This window comes from Dermacentor andersoni, chromosome 3, assembly GCF_023375885.2.
Source record: "Dermacentor andersoni chromosome 3, qqDerAnde1_hic_scaffold, whole genome shotgun sequence".
NCBI lineage: Eukaryota > Metazoa > Arthropoda > Arachnida > Ixodida > Ixodidae > Dermacentor > Dermacentor andersoni.
In genome coordinates this window covers 38,071,189-38,083,594 of record NC_092816.1, presented here as the reverse complement: position 1 = coordinate 38,083,594, position 12,406 = coordinate 38,071,189, and the positions used below count along the sequence as shown (strand labels likewise).

The 12,406-nt window shown below is 47.1% G+C and overlaps 2 pseudogenes; one reads left to right on the top strand and one right to left on the bottom strand.

The window, feature by feature from the left end:
• Positions 1–1,070: 1,070 nt before the first annotated feature.
• LOC126521027 (U2 spliceosomal RNA) lies at positions 1,071–1,213 on the bottom strand (annotated as a pseudogene).
• Positions 1,214–8,500: 7,287 nt separating this feature from the next.
• On the top strand, positions 8,501–8,680 carry LOC126521023 (U2 spliceosomal RNA; annotated as a pseudogene).
• The last annotated feature ends 3,726 nt before the right edge of the window (positions 8,681–12,406 follow it).

The window sequence follows — 12,406 nt, the reverse complement described above, 5'->3', positions numbered from 1 at the left end:
GCTCGCGTACGCCTGCTACGGGAAATTGAATTCAGCGTCGCGTCGGCGGCGACAGTTGTTGTCGTAGCCCGCTGTCGTCGTATTCGTCCCGTCCCGTTGCGTGCGAGCCTTGCAGCTCGCACGCAAGCGCTTCTGCTGCGGCAGACAGGGACGGCGAGGGAGGATTGCGGGAGGCACGGGAGGGACGCAGTGCGGCTGAACCCGTGTATAGGGAGCGCGACCTCCCGGCTAGGCGAACTTACCGAAGCATGGCGCGGTGCTCCTTATCGTCTCGTTCCTTATAGGTGTTTTCTGTCTTACGTGCGTCAACGGCGACTGTCCAAGTTGAGGCATCTCTCCTATATGCCTCCCTCACTTTCTGTCCAAGTTGTGTATACGCTGCGAATGGGGGATGACTTTTGCCTTCGCGCACCCGGCCAAACGAAAAGGAATGATGCTCGTCCAACAGAACAGGTGATGATGGGAAAACGACGGCGGGAGTTCCTGACCTTCTTTCTTTCCTTACTCGCTTTGTTTCTGTGTGCGTGTCTTCTCTTCCTTAGCTTCCTTCTGCCGCATCTTGCTTCTTTCGCCACTTCTTCCGTTGATTATTTCTTTTCGTTTCTTTTCATTCAGCTTTCCATCTTTCTTCTTTTTTCCTGGTCCACGGCGTCATTATTTTTCGTTTCTTTATTTCTTCCTTTCTTCCTTATGCAGTCTTTTCTATTTCCTGTCGACCTCTCTGTCCTTCCTGTCAATAAATTCTATTCAATTCAATTCTGTTTCCAGCTTTCTTTTCATCTTCTTTCCTTTCTTGATCCCTTCCTTCCTTCCTTCTCTCGTCTGCTTTCTTTCAGCCTCTGCAATGGCTGCAGACGCTGGCTCCATCTCTCTCCGGTCTCAACTAAACGGTGTTGCGAGCGACGCTAAAGTTTTCCACTTAGTGGCTCCCACTTTTGATTTCGTAGTGTTATACGGTTCGTTTGTTCTTGCCTTTCTTTTTAAGCTAAGCTGCATACCTCTACCTCCCCCCTCCCCCCCTCCCCCCCTCCCCCCGCTCCTTAGATGCATTTGTCCTGTCCGTGGACAAAACTGTGTGGGCCGATCCCAGAGGTCGTGCAATACGGGGCCGACCCGTAGCGGAGGCGAAGCAGGCTACATGCCCTCCGCCAATAATAATAATAATAATAATAATAATAATAATAATAATAATAATAATAATAATAATAATAATAATAATAATAATAATAATACCCAAACCAACCATATCACAGTAGTCACAAAGCTATCGTCACTACCATTGCCAAATGATGAAAATACTCGTAAATACATGTACCCTTGGCTAACGCCGTGTGATGTGCTACAGCTTCGTTGGTCATCCACCTTCACAGTTTGGAATGGCACCTCAATTTTTCTTTCCTCTCTGGTCTCCGCCGGGTCTGCCCGTTCTGACACCCGTCGCCGTCGCTTTCCTCGCCTTCATCTCCTTGGCGATCTTCCACTGCGGCCGTGTCGTACTCGTCCGTCCGCGCGGTCACTGGCTTACCGCGTCGACCGTGCCACAATTATACAGCAGTTGTATCGTGATACTCGCTGTCTGGGAATGCGCGCCTGTAATCCATGCTCCCGAGGAATGCCCTGTGCACGTACCCGGTTTCTTTCGTGTTGTACGCGAAGACGCTGTAAAGGCGCTGCAAGTATGTCAGAGCGTGCGCCGTTTCTCTCAGAAACATTTAATCAGTTTTACTCGATGCGTTTTGTTCGTCAGTGGTAGGCTATGTGCCTATCATTTCACGTATCATTCTTCACATCTGGACTAGCATAATAGGCGGGTCGCCAAGCGAATCTGTCAGTTTTTCATTAAAGAGACTCCCTCTATTTAAATATTTCACTTTTGTCGGCTCAGGATGTACTAAGTTATCCGCGGACTTGATCATTTTTGCCTTCATGCGCTGTTACATATTCCTCGCAAACACATAAACTTCTTTGCCCCCAAAAAGCGTAAATGTGAGCAAATGTATAAGGAATTTGCCCATGCCCACGCATTCATAGAATAGATTACGTCACGTTAGTACACATCTCAGGTTATTCATCTTTGCGTTACTGTGTATATTTTTCTTGTTGTCTATATATATATATATATATATATATATATATATATATATATATATATATATATATATATATATATATATATATATATATATATATATATATATATATATATATATATATATCAGCGCTTTTGTTAACTTGACGATAGCAGCAGGTTATTCTACATGTTAGTATACTAAAGGCTGTGTATTGGTGCTTGTTGCTCTTTCTTTGTTTCTTCGGGGACTCGGTGCTAGGCGTGCCTAAGTCATGTCAGATATCCTCGAAAAACCTTCGACCGGCTTTGAAATGTAGCGCTGCGCTACGAACCTTATTTTGAGAAAGAGAGAAGGAAAGAAAATGTCGACACTCACTTACGTATCCTTACATTATTTTAATTCGAAAGCATAGCGATCTCTATAAGCTATCCACCTTAATATAAAAGTCTACTTTAATGCACCTTAATCCACTTTTGAAGGAGCGTCACGTCAATTGTGGGAGTGGGCCAGTTCGGTTTCTAACGTGGGCTGACCCAATAATTAAATCGGGCAAAGCCAATCTTGGGGCTGGGCCAAGTGAATTTCGGGAGTGGGCCCGGTATCTATTGAAGGTAGGTCAACTCACTTTTCGAATCGCGCGAAGTGAATTTTTTTGGGTGCGGGCCACGGCAACCGTCTGACGCCGTGGCTGTTCACTGTGGGATTTCGCATTGCGAGCCGCAGCAGGCCCAGCACTGAGAACGTTACGTCATCACTTGGTCACGTGGGTTTTGGTAACACGAATGTTAACGCTGGACGGACACCGTATTTTCAGCTTCATGGAGCTGCTTTCGCACTAGAACGTGCAGACGCACATGTCTGCCGACAACATTCTGTGGCAGCATGGCCAAGGCTACGTGGCCGCAGCCTATGTACGTGGGTTACTAAGCCAAGTAATCCGACCGTATTGCCCCGGGTTACGGTTTAGATTTCACCAGCGCATTCCGCGAAAGCGCGTTATTCATAACGACGCCATGTGAGCATGCGGTGCATGCTACGTCGGAAGGTAGCGTAAAGCTTTTTAAAACGTGTATAGCGTGTAGCGTTTCGCGTGCAGCGTTTCCCGGTAAACATTACGGTTACATAAGCTCCAATTGCCGGGAAGCGAGAGAAGCAGTCAGGGATCTTTGAATGCCATCGTGTTGCGCTCTTAAAGGCGAAACTTAAACGTTCTGCATCTTTGCTATTTGCAGTTATTTTCTTCCTTACAGCCTTGCTCCAGTGCCTAAGGAGATAATGAATAAGGGAGAAAAAGGCTGATGAGATCGTGGGGAAAAGGGATGGTTTTACCCAAATTCGCTTCGTCTTCCTCGTTGCCATACTGTCGACGAGTTAATGGGTCACCCGTGTTTGGTGCTTCCAAGCGGCGCTCGCTTTGCCAATGTACGCACCACGCTGGTGTCCCCGCTGTTTCCTCAGCTTGTTAGCCGAGTTTGTGACCCAGATGGGGAACAAAGGTACAACGAAACAAAGAAGGAAATGGACAAGGAATAGAGAGGAGACCAAGCAGAAAGGGAAAAAAAATTATGTCAGGAAATGAATCAGCGCGTGTCTGCGTTTTATTGCTCCTTCTCCTACTCTTCGTCTCTGCAAATCTGACCTTTAATATAGTATTCCTTAATTTATTCTGACGCCCGTTTTTCGATCTCTCAAAATTTCTTTCATCGCTCTTCTGTCCGCACAGGTCTCCGCCATTTCGGGGGCGCCAGAAGAACGAGGTATGATATGAATAAAATAAAAATGAATAAAAATAGCGACGAAACGGAGCCGTCTCCTTATAACGGCGGGTCGTAAACGCAGCAATAGCTCGCAATGAGTTGGGCTGCACGGCTCCCACGCACAGCGGCACAGCTTGGGAGAGCCGTTCCCGTTCAGTGCCTCCTCCCCTCCCCTGTATATCTGCTTACATTCTATATCACGCTTTTTATGGACGTTATTAGATCTCGCACTTTTGTTATCGGCACAGCTTTTAGGTCCCCGCTGTGCGCTGCTTGGCAATGGAGAAAGACTGAAAGAGTGGGCGGGGTTAAGGCACACTCCGGGATGCCGCAGGGAAGTGTGGGTGTCATGGCAGATCAAAGAGCGGGCGGGCGTGGGGCTGGTGCTCTGTGATTACAATTGCCTGCATATTTCCATTTTTCTTATGCGCCGCACACTCCCTTTTCCATTCGCTGTTACTTCTATATTAGTGATCCGCGAGGAAAGGGTCGTATCCGAGTCGCCTTAAAAAGGTCGTCGTACAGTTTTCACGGACGGCCTGCCAAAAAAAAAAAAAAAAAAAAAGATGCAGCCCGGCGCTGGCGGATCCCGTCATCCGCGGGGATCTTTATAGTGATACATGCGATATGTTAATGCGCGATATCCGTTCCATTCTTCTGCCCGACACATACTGCTGACTCTGACGTGTAATAGATGATATGAAAGAGTGAGAGATAGAAAGAAGGGGCCTTGAAGAATATGAAGTCTAGCAGTTCCGGACGGACTGATTCGGCGAAAGCGAGGACTTTTGGTAATATATGGGCTGACCGTACTTTTTGTTGTTTACCTCGCATGATACGTCGAAGGGCAGGCGAAGGCGATATTATGCTGGCTTCGATAGATATTTCACTCAATTGTACTGCTGCCCTTTTTTTTTTGCCTCTAAGTGGTGCCATTGTAGTCAGGCTGTTACGTGAGATATGCGAGCCTTCCCGTCTCAAAGAATAAAAAAAAGAGGAAGAAGAATTAGGCAGGAGTAACAATAACAGAAAAAAAATATGGATATCTCAGGCACTTTTGGAATCGATGTAAGCGAAGCTTTCTTTGCTGTTTGCTTTGACTGACGATAATTCGCGGTGATGTTGACGGCGAAAGCTTAATTTTTTCAACGTTTTGTCTGACACGAGAGTGATGAGGTGATGGTAAACGTTACCTTGCGTGTACGACTGCTATTTGTCTGCGTAGTACACAGAACACAGAGGGAGAGGTGTTTGCTTGAGGCGTTGCTGTGCACCATATTTCATAACCCCTGAGAGGGTTGAGCACTGTCATTGCCTCACATCGCGCATCGCATGGTGGCAGAAGTACTAAAGGTGAATTGGATTATGGGGCTTTATGCACGAAAACCACAATCGGATTATGAGACACGCCGTAGTGGCGGACTCCGGGTTAATTTTGACACCGTGATGTTCTTTAACGTGTCCCAAAATCTAAGTGCACGTGCATTTTCTATTTCGCCCCCGTCAAAATGCGGCTACCGCGGTCGAGATCAAATCAGCGACCTCCGGCACAGAAATATTGATGTGACGGTCGACCGATTCCATAGTGTCGCCTGGACCCTGCGGTGCACTTTAATTATTGCGGCTCTTTCTGCACGCTCAGCGTAATATATCCAGTTGACATATTTGCATGGTGTTTATTTTTCAGAAATAGCAGGAACGTACTGTACCGTACCTTGAACTTAAGCTTATCCAGTTTCCCCGCAACTGCTGACGTATATTAGTAGGGTTTCCTTGCCTTCTCACGTCACCTTCCCACACCCTCCCCTTGTATGGGAACTGCATCTTCTACTCCTTCCTCACTACAGTTCCATCTACTTCCCCTCTAGACTTGCACGTTAGTAAACTAAGGGAAGCGCTGCAGTTTCTGTAATGCTTCTGAGGGGGTCACAGATAATTACAGTTGTCAAGAGGCTAATGTGGCGACGCCCCGGTAGCTATAGAGGGCATTGTGCACATTCGACGCGGTTGAGTCCAAACGAGTTTCTCGCGCCGCCTTTCCTCTCTGACTCGCTCCTGTCATGTATTGACACGCTCTGAACGTCCCCGCGACGCGATGTGCCAGACAGCAGCAGCAGCTTTGGGAAAGTCGAAGAAGGAGGCAAAGAAAGCTTCCCTTTAAATATTGCTGGATCTCCCGTAATCGAGAGTAGACGTAAGCATGAAATGTCAACCACCAAAGCAGATTGGTTGGAGATGATACTAGCTGCAATATTAAAATGAGTACAATGCATGTCTGCAACGGCACACCCCACCACCGCTCACTGCACCACGCGTGTGTGATGTTCCATATGAATGCTGTCAATGTAGAAGAAGAAAACCGGTGGAAGGCTGCACGACAGGCAACGAAAGATACCACGGAGACCGAGCGCACTGCCCAGCGTTGCGTGGCTCCTGAAGGAGGCGTCATGCAACATGGCGCCATCTCTCGAGGTGACGCAGACCACTCACCGCGGAACTCACGTACCGCTGGCGTTCAAAAGAGCACAACCCTCCTTCAGCGCCAAAAAAATGACAATGAACTGTATGGTACCCTCTATGTGCCTTTTGAACGTCGCTATGAGAAATGACAAATAAAACTTCAGCGTACTAGAAATGACAGCTTGAGTGATATTGTGAGCAAGCATTAGGAAGAACTCGCAAGCAATATTTTTAGTAACTTGTTTGGGCAGTAACTAGCGTATATAATGTAATGTGGTCCTGCACCGAGGGTTGGGGGTCAGACACCGCATTTTCTTAAGTTTTTGCTGGTTGTCCAGACGATCTCGAATTGTTCTACCAACTCCCCCGGATGTTCTCGTTTGAGCGCCCGTACAATGGCTCTTACTTTGGCTTAAGGACACTTGAAGGATGCCAACAGCGAGAGCTAAAAGCATTTCATGCTTAAAATAGGAGCTATGGGCGTGCGGGCTTCAGCAATAACAAGCGTTGTTGCACTGCAGCGCTGATCTACCGAAACATTTTTGCTTTGAATGGAATATGAAGAAAAAATCTGATTGCTCCCACGGGGCGCATTAATGGCCGCGAGATCGAGCGGAGTCGCCGCCCGGCGGACGCTGGTTGAACTGCACTAGTGTGGAATGCACGTAACGTCGTCTGCTAGCCGCTACTTGTTCACGTGTGCACGTACGGCGCGGATATCCCTCAAAGTATCTTTGTTACGTAGTTGTAGCACAATCATAAATGGTGTTATTTATCTTTTGCGAATGTAGAGGCTCGCGAGACTCATTTGGCTTTGCGCTGTAGTCGTTGCGCTGTAATAAAATCAGTGATTGCAGGTGCCGACCGCGCGATGTGTGATCGTCGTGCCCTCCATTTGTCACAATCATTCAACTTTTATAGCTGCATTGTGATTCAAGCATGTCACAAAAAACGTTTGGCGTCACTTTAAACAAATGAAGCGCTCACTGCTATACCTGAATTCAGCACTTTAGCCTAGATTCCCGGTAATGATGTTTTGATCAATCGGCAATGCTCCTGATACCGGGAAACATGAACGAGGTGGCATGACATCACTCAGCAGAAGGAAATAACACCTTAAGCGTTGATATTGTCGTGGGATACATTTGATCTCACACGTATGACTGCATGGCTGTCGTGATTATGTGGCCATCCTTAGCTGTTCCTGAGGTGCCCTTCTATTATGCGGCTATCTCACTGTACGCAGAAATCTGTTTTGCCGCGTAAGTGAATTTTTGAGCTTTGGTACTTTCATTACGTGATACAAAAGGGAAGCGGAAACGAGGTATCACAAGATGACCACGTGAAACATTACATTTGCTAAACACAGGACGCCGTAAAAATAAGTTGCTGACGGCTAATATACTAGGCTGTTTAGCGTGCGCTTTCTTTAGCTTGACTGATGGTAACGGCTGTTATACTTTCACAAATAAAGAAAGCAACGTAATAAGGTTGGTTCTTGCAATAATTGAAAATTATTTGCGTCATTCTCATGTACGTAATCATGCAAAACATCATCGTGCTAAAGCACTATGTTTTTACTGTTACAGCGGGAAAAATTCAGCCTCATTTCACTTTGTGAAGGTGGATGGCCAGCGAAGCTGTGTATGTGGGCTTCTTCATGGCGAACTGACCGCTACTGTCTGTCAGACGCCGTAAGCATATAAATGGAAGGCGAGGCTAGTCGCTCCTCCACGATGTTGAGCCTCAGAAGATGATGAGGCACCGGGGGTACACATACCTACGTGTTGTTGCAAAACGCGGCAGGACACCTTTTACTAATGAATCCCGCCACGTAGAACAGGCACGCACCTCACCGCACTCCGAGGGCACACAGTGCTTCACCGTAGCCAAGGCCATCGTCCGTTGGTCGACGTCCCGCAATGCAGTAATGGTTGTGAGGTCATTCGAAAACCACAAGGGGTCACACACGATACAGGCCAAACAAAAGTGGTTCCCCATAAGCACCCGCTGAAACCTGGCCGTTGCTCCGGTGAAACGTTCCAAGTTTGCGGGATCGGAGCCACATGGACCGTTCGAATTTCTTTCCGCCTCGCGGTCATGTGGAGCAGCACGCTTATGAGACCGCTACCATGGAAGAGCGGAAGGAAAGGAAAGGAGATACGCGAGCGCTCGGAATGCCGACAGAGAAAGCGCTGCGCGAACGTAGACATGGCCGACGCGGGTCAAAGTGTAGTATCTGTTCTCGTCAGCTTGATATCTCATACGGGTTGCATTTGGACCTAAGATACTATACTTATCTATACAAGTTGGCAGACTGCTTAAAGCCTGCTTCATCTCAAGCGCGGGTCAGCCAGGTATCTAGCTATCTTCGGGATCGGCCCACGTATGGGGAGAAATTCTCGATCTACACGGCTCGATAAACGCACGCAAAATTTTCCAGAACCTAGCCATATATAGCTTCGCCATAAAAAGAAAACAAAAAAGAAGCAGAGCTGCAGCTTTCGTTTTCAGCTAAATTATACCATCTGCGCTAAGCAACGGTTGTCTTAACATTAAGTTTAGGTGTTTAGTCAGGGGGCTGACAATGGCCGGGACTCACGACAGCATAGTTAAGGCCGGCTTGAACTACGTCTGCTCCTGACAAAGGATTGCCCGGAGAATTTCTTGCGTGCAGTGTTGAGCACGGGATTTTTGGAACAATGCAAATATTAAACCAGTCGAATGCGCATTTGCGTGTGTGTGTGTGTGTGTGTGTGTGTGTGTGTGTGTGTGTGTGTGTGTGTGTGTGTGTGTGTGTGTGTGTGTGTGTGTGTGTGTGTGTGTGTGTGTGTGTGTGTGTGTGTGTGTGTGCAATATTAGGAACATAACCTCTTGAAGTCGTAGTCGTGACTATACTTCCAATGAGATCAACAGCATCGTCAAACAGCATCATTTGTTCGAATTGTACAATGAATGCGGATGCTTTGTTTGCATTTGTCGCTTTACTGTGTTCCAGGGATACCAAGGCCGTTTATTTCATCGCGTAAAGGAAAGGAACAAACAAATAGGCATTTCGATGAAAGAGTGCGATGCTCCGGCCTTATTTCGAATTAGCTAAAACAAAGATATGCGGTACACCGCCAGCTCTTACAGATGACACTTGCCCAATATACACCGATGCATTCTCGAGAAGCCGACAAGGCATCATTGCCTGTTGCGTAAAGGTGAAAGGAACACTTTTTAGACGCTGAATGTGTCAGATACAAAACAAAAATGAACATAACCGAGGCACAAAAGAAGCGCATGTAACCACAGTACGTTATGCCACGTCCAAGGTTCGTACACAGAGGATGCGAGTTTTGCGGAAATGCGTCCAGACCGCAGCAAAAATGTGCGAGTCGACTACCGCAATCTACATATGAGAACTCTGAAGCATGCCCCGCGGACATATATATTCTGGACGGCGAAACTCGTGGCATGTGTACACAGCGCTCGACAAGCAGATGTACTACGTACACGTGAGAGTACGGAAAACACAGGAGTTGGCGGCTGCGGCCTCATAGCCTTGCGAACGTAGTTGCCTATTACTGCTGCTGCTGGCGCCTACATCTCGTCGTCGTACTCGCACACACAGCGAGAGAAGAACACGCTCGCAAACTCGGCGAACTCCTCTTTAGGCGTCGAGGGGCACCTGCGTTTGGCCTCTGAGCTGCGCTTGTTTGGCTTCGCGTACCACTAGAAACGTGCAGTACCACGGAAGCTGGACTCGACGGAAAGCCCCTGAAGACGAATCCATAAACCCGTAGACATACGAGAGCGGTTTCGGTTGGTTGGAGGCCGATGCGCCCACCGGTGGCGATAGCCAAGTATAAGATAGCCAAGGTGCGTAGGCAACTCGAGTTCTTATAAGGGATAGCAAAGAGAAATACGAAAAATAGATAGATAGATAGATAGATAGATAGATAGATAGATAGATAGATAGATAGATAGATAGATAGATAGATAGATAGATAGATAGATAGATAGATAGATAGATAGATAGATAGATAGATAGATAGATAGATAGATAGATAGATAGCATGGGACGTTAAGCCCCTCCACTGGCAAGAAAGGCGATTGGTCAGCCTTGCGTGAGCATAGACTTGACAAAGAAGAAAGGGGGAGAAAACGAGTGAAAAGATAAATCTTGGTGCGTGCACTTTAAGGCCGTCCCTACATTTGTACACACACACACACACATGCAACACACGCACACAACACACACGCGCGCATGCGCACGCACGTATTTGCACACACGCACTACAGAGAAGAAAGGGAAGGAGTGAATTATGTGACGTCACTGTGAAGCTGTTGGCGCCGTTTGTTAAACGGGAAGTTCGAAAAGGACAGTTTGTCCTGTTCAACATGTCGAACTGCGCAGACGAGAAGTGATACGAACAGGACAGTCGCTAGTCCCGTTATCCACGCAGTTCAACGCAAAGAAACTAGACCAGCTTAGACGCACGCAATTTTTTCGAGAAACTACCCCTATACAGTTTCGCTGTAAAAAAGAATGTAAGTACAACTTCTGTAAATATCGGAGGTCGTCTTTATTCTTCGCACTATCTTTTCACATTGTGTTTATATTGTACCTATAGTTTAAATGTTTTTTCCAGCTGAACTGTTGCATTGAAAAGGTAAGGCTAAAAAAGTGTGAAAGCGTGGGGGCAAAGTAACGTATGTTTCATTACGCTTGACGTTTGATGTGAATGGTCCATCGCTGTAAGTCTATGCGGTGAGGGGCCCACCCGAGACGCTTTCTCTCAGTTGAAAAAATGAAGCATCGCTGCGAGCCGGCCTAGTTGGTATGAATTCATCCTGAGACTTTGCGCTAAACAAATGGCGACAAAATAGATAAGCAAGGACAATCCATATCTAAGTGGTTTAATTTTTTTTTTCGGAAACATCAAACCTAAATGTCATACAGATGACCGCAACACATCTCAGGATTATATTTACGGCGTACACAGCGATCACATGAATTGTCTGGGATTTATATAGATACGAGGAAAGTAGCAACATCTCTTTATCTAACATAACAATGAATGGGTAACTCACACGATCCTTTTGCTGCGAAATGTAAAACGGTTCCTAGCCTAGGAACGCGCCCTAGCCCGCGTATGATCTTGCATTGTGACGAGTGTTCGCGCACAACCTGCTTTGACAACACAGCCACCATAGTGAAGCATGTACGTGTGTCTGTAGCTGTTTCTTTTGACCACGTGTTGCTTTCTAGCGAAAACAGCTCACTTACCTATACCTATACCTGTACTACCTTTACATGGACAGGAGACACCAGACATAACAAGAATAAAGAAACCAAAATGGCGATTATCGTCTATAATACCAAGGGTGCCATTTTCTAATCCCGTCCTCCGTCTCCTCTTCAGTGCAGCTCGTATGACGACGTCGTTCCAACGGAGAAGCTCTACAAGAGTACGTCGCCGTACCCTTTCTTCTTGACGGCCATTCTCCTTCTATCGCCGTTTTCGTTGTGACCGCGCGCGCACTGACAACCGGTCATTTCGATGCCGTGATTTATTATGCATGTAGCCGCACCCCTCTTTTCCTCGATGGGCGCGCTGCCGAAGGTGCCTCAATTCGGTATTTCGCTGTGAAGGCGATGGACATGCTACGGGCTCTGCTATATCTATCTGTCTTTCACTAGTCTGTGTCTGTCCGTCCTTCTGTCTCCCCATCCGTCCGCTTGTCACTTGAGCTTTTCTTAGTTGTAACGCGATAGCGTTAAGGAGCTCGTGTCGCAGAAAAGCCGGTGCCGCCGGCGTCGGCGCCGTCGGCCGTGAGCGAAAAATCCCGGAAGTCAATTTATAAAAAAACAACTTGCAAGATGGGCAGGGTGGGAATCCAACCAGGGTCTCCGGAGTGTGAGACGGAGTCACTACGACTCAGCCATGAGTACGATGCTTCATAGCGGGACAAAAGCACGTCTAGTGAATGCGGTGTTGCCTTAGAAACGTGTCGTAGAAAGTTGTACTGCCGTGTATATCGGGAATTATGAGCATGTAAATTACAGAAGTCGCAGTTAAACACGTAACGAAGTACGTTTCCGCTACATTTCTTCTGCGCTTGCCGCGC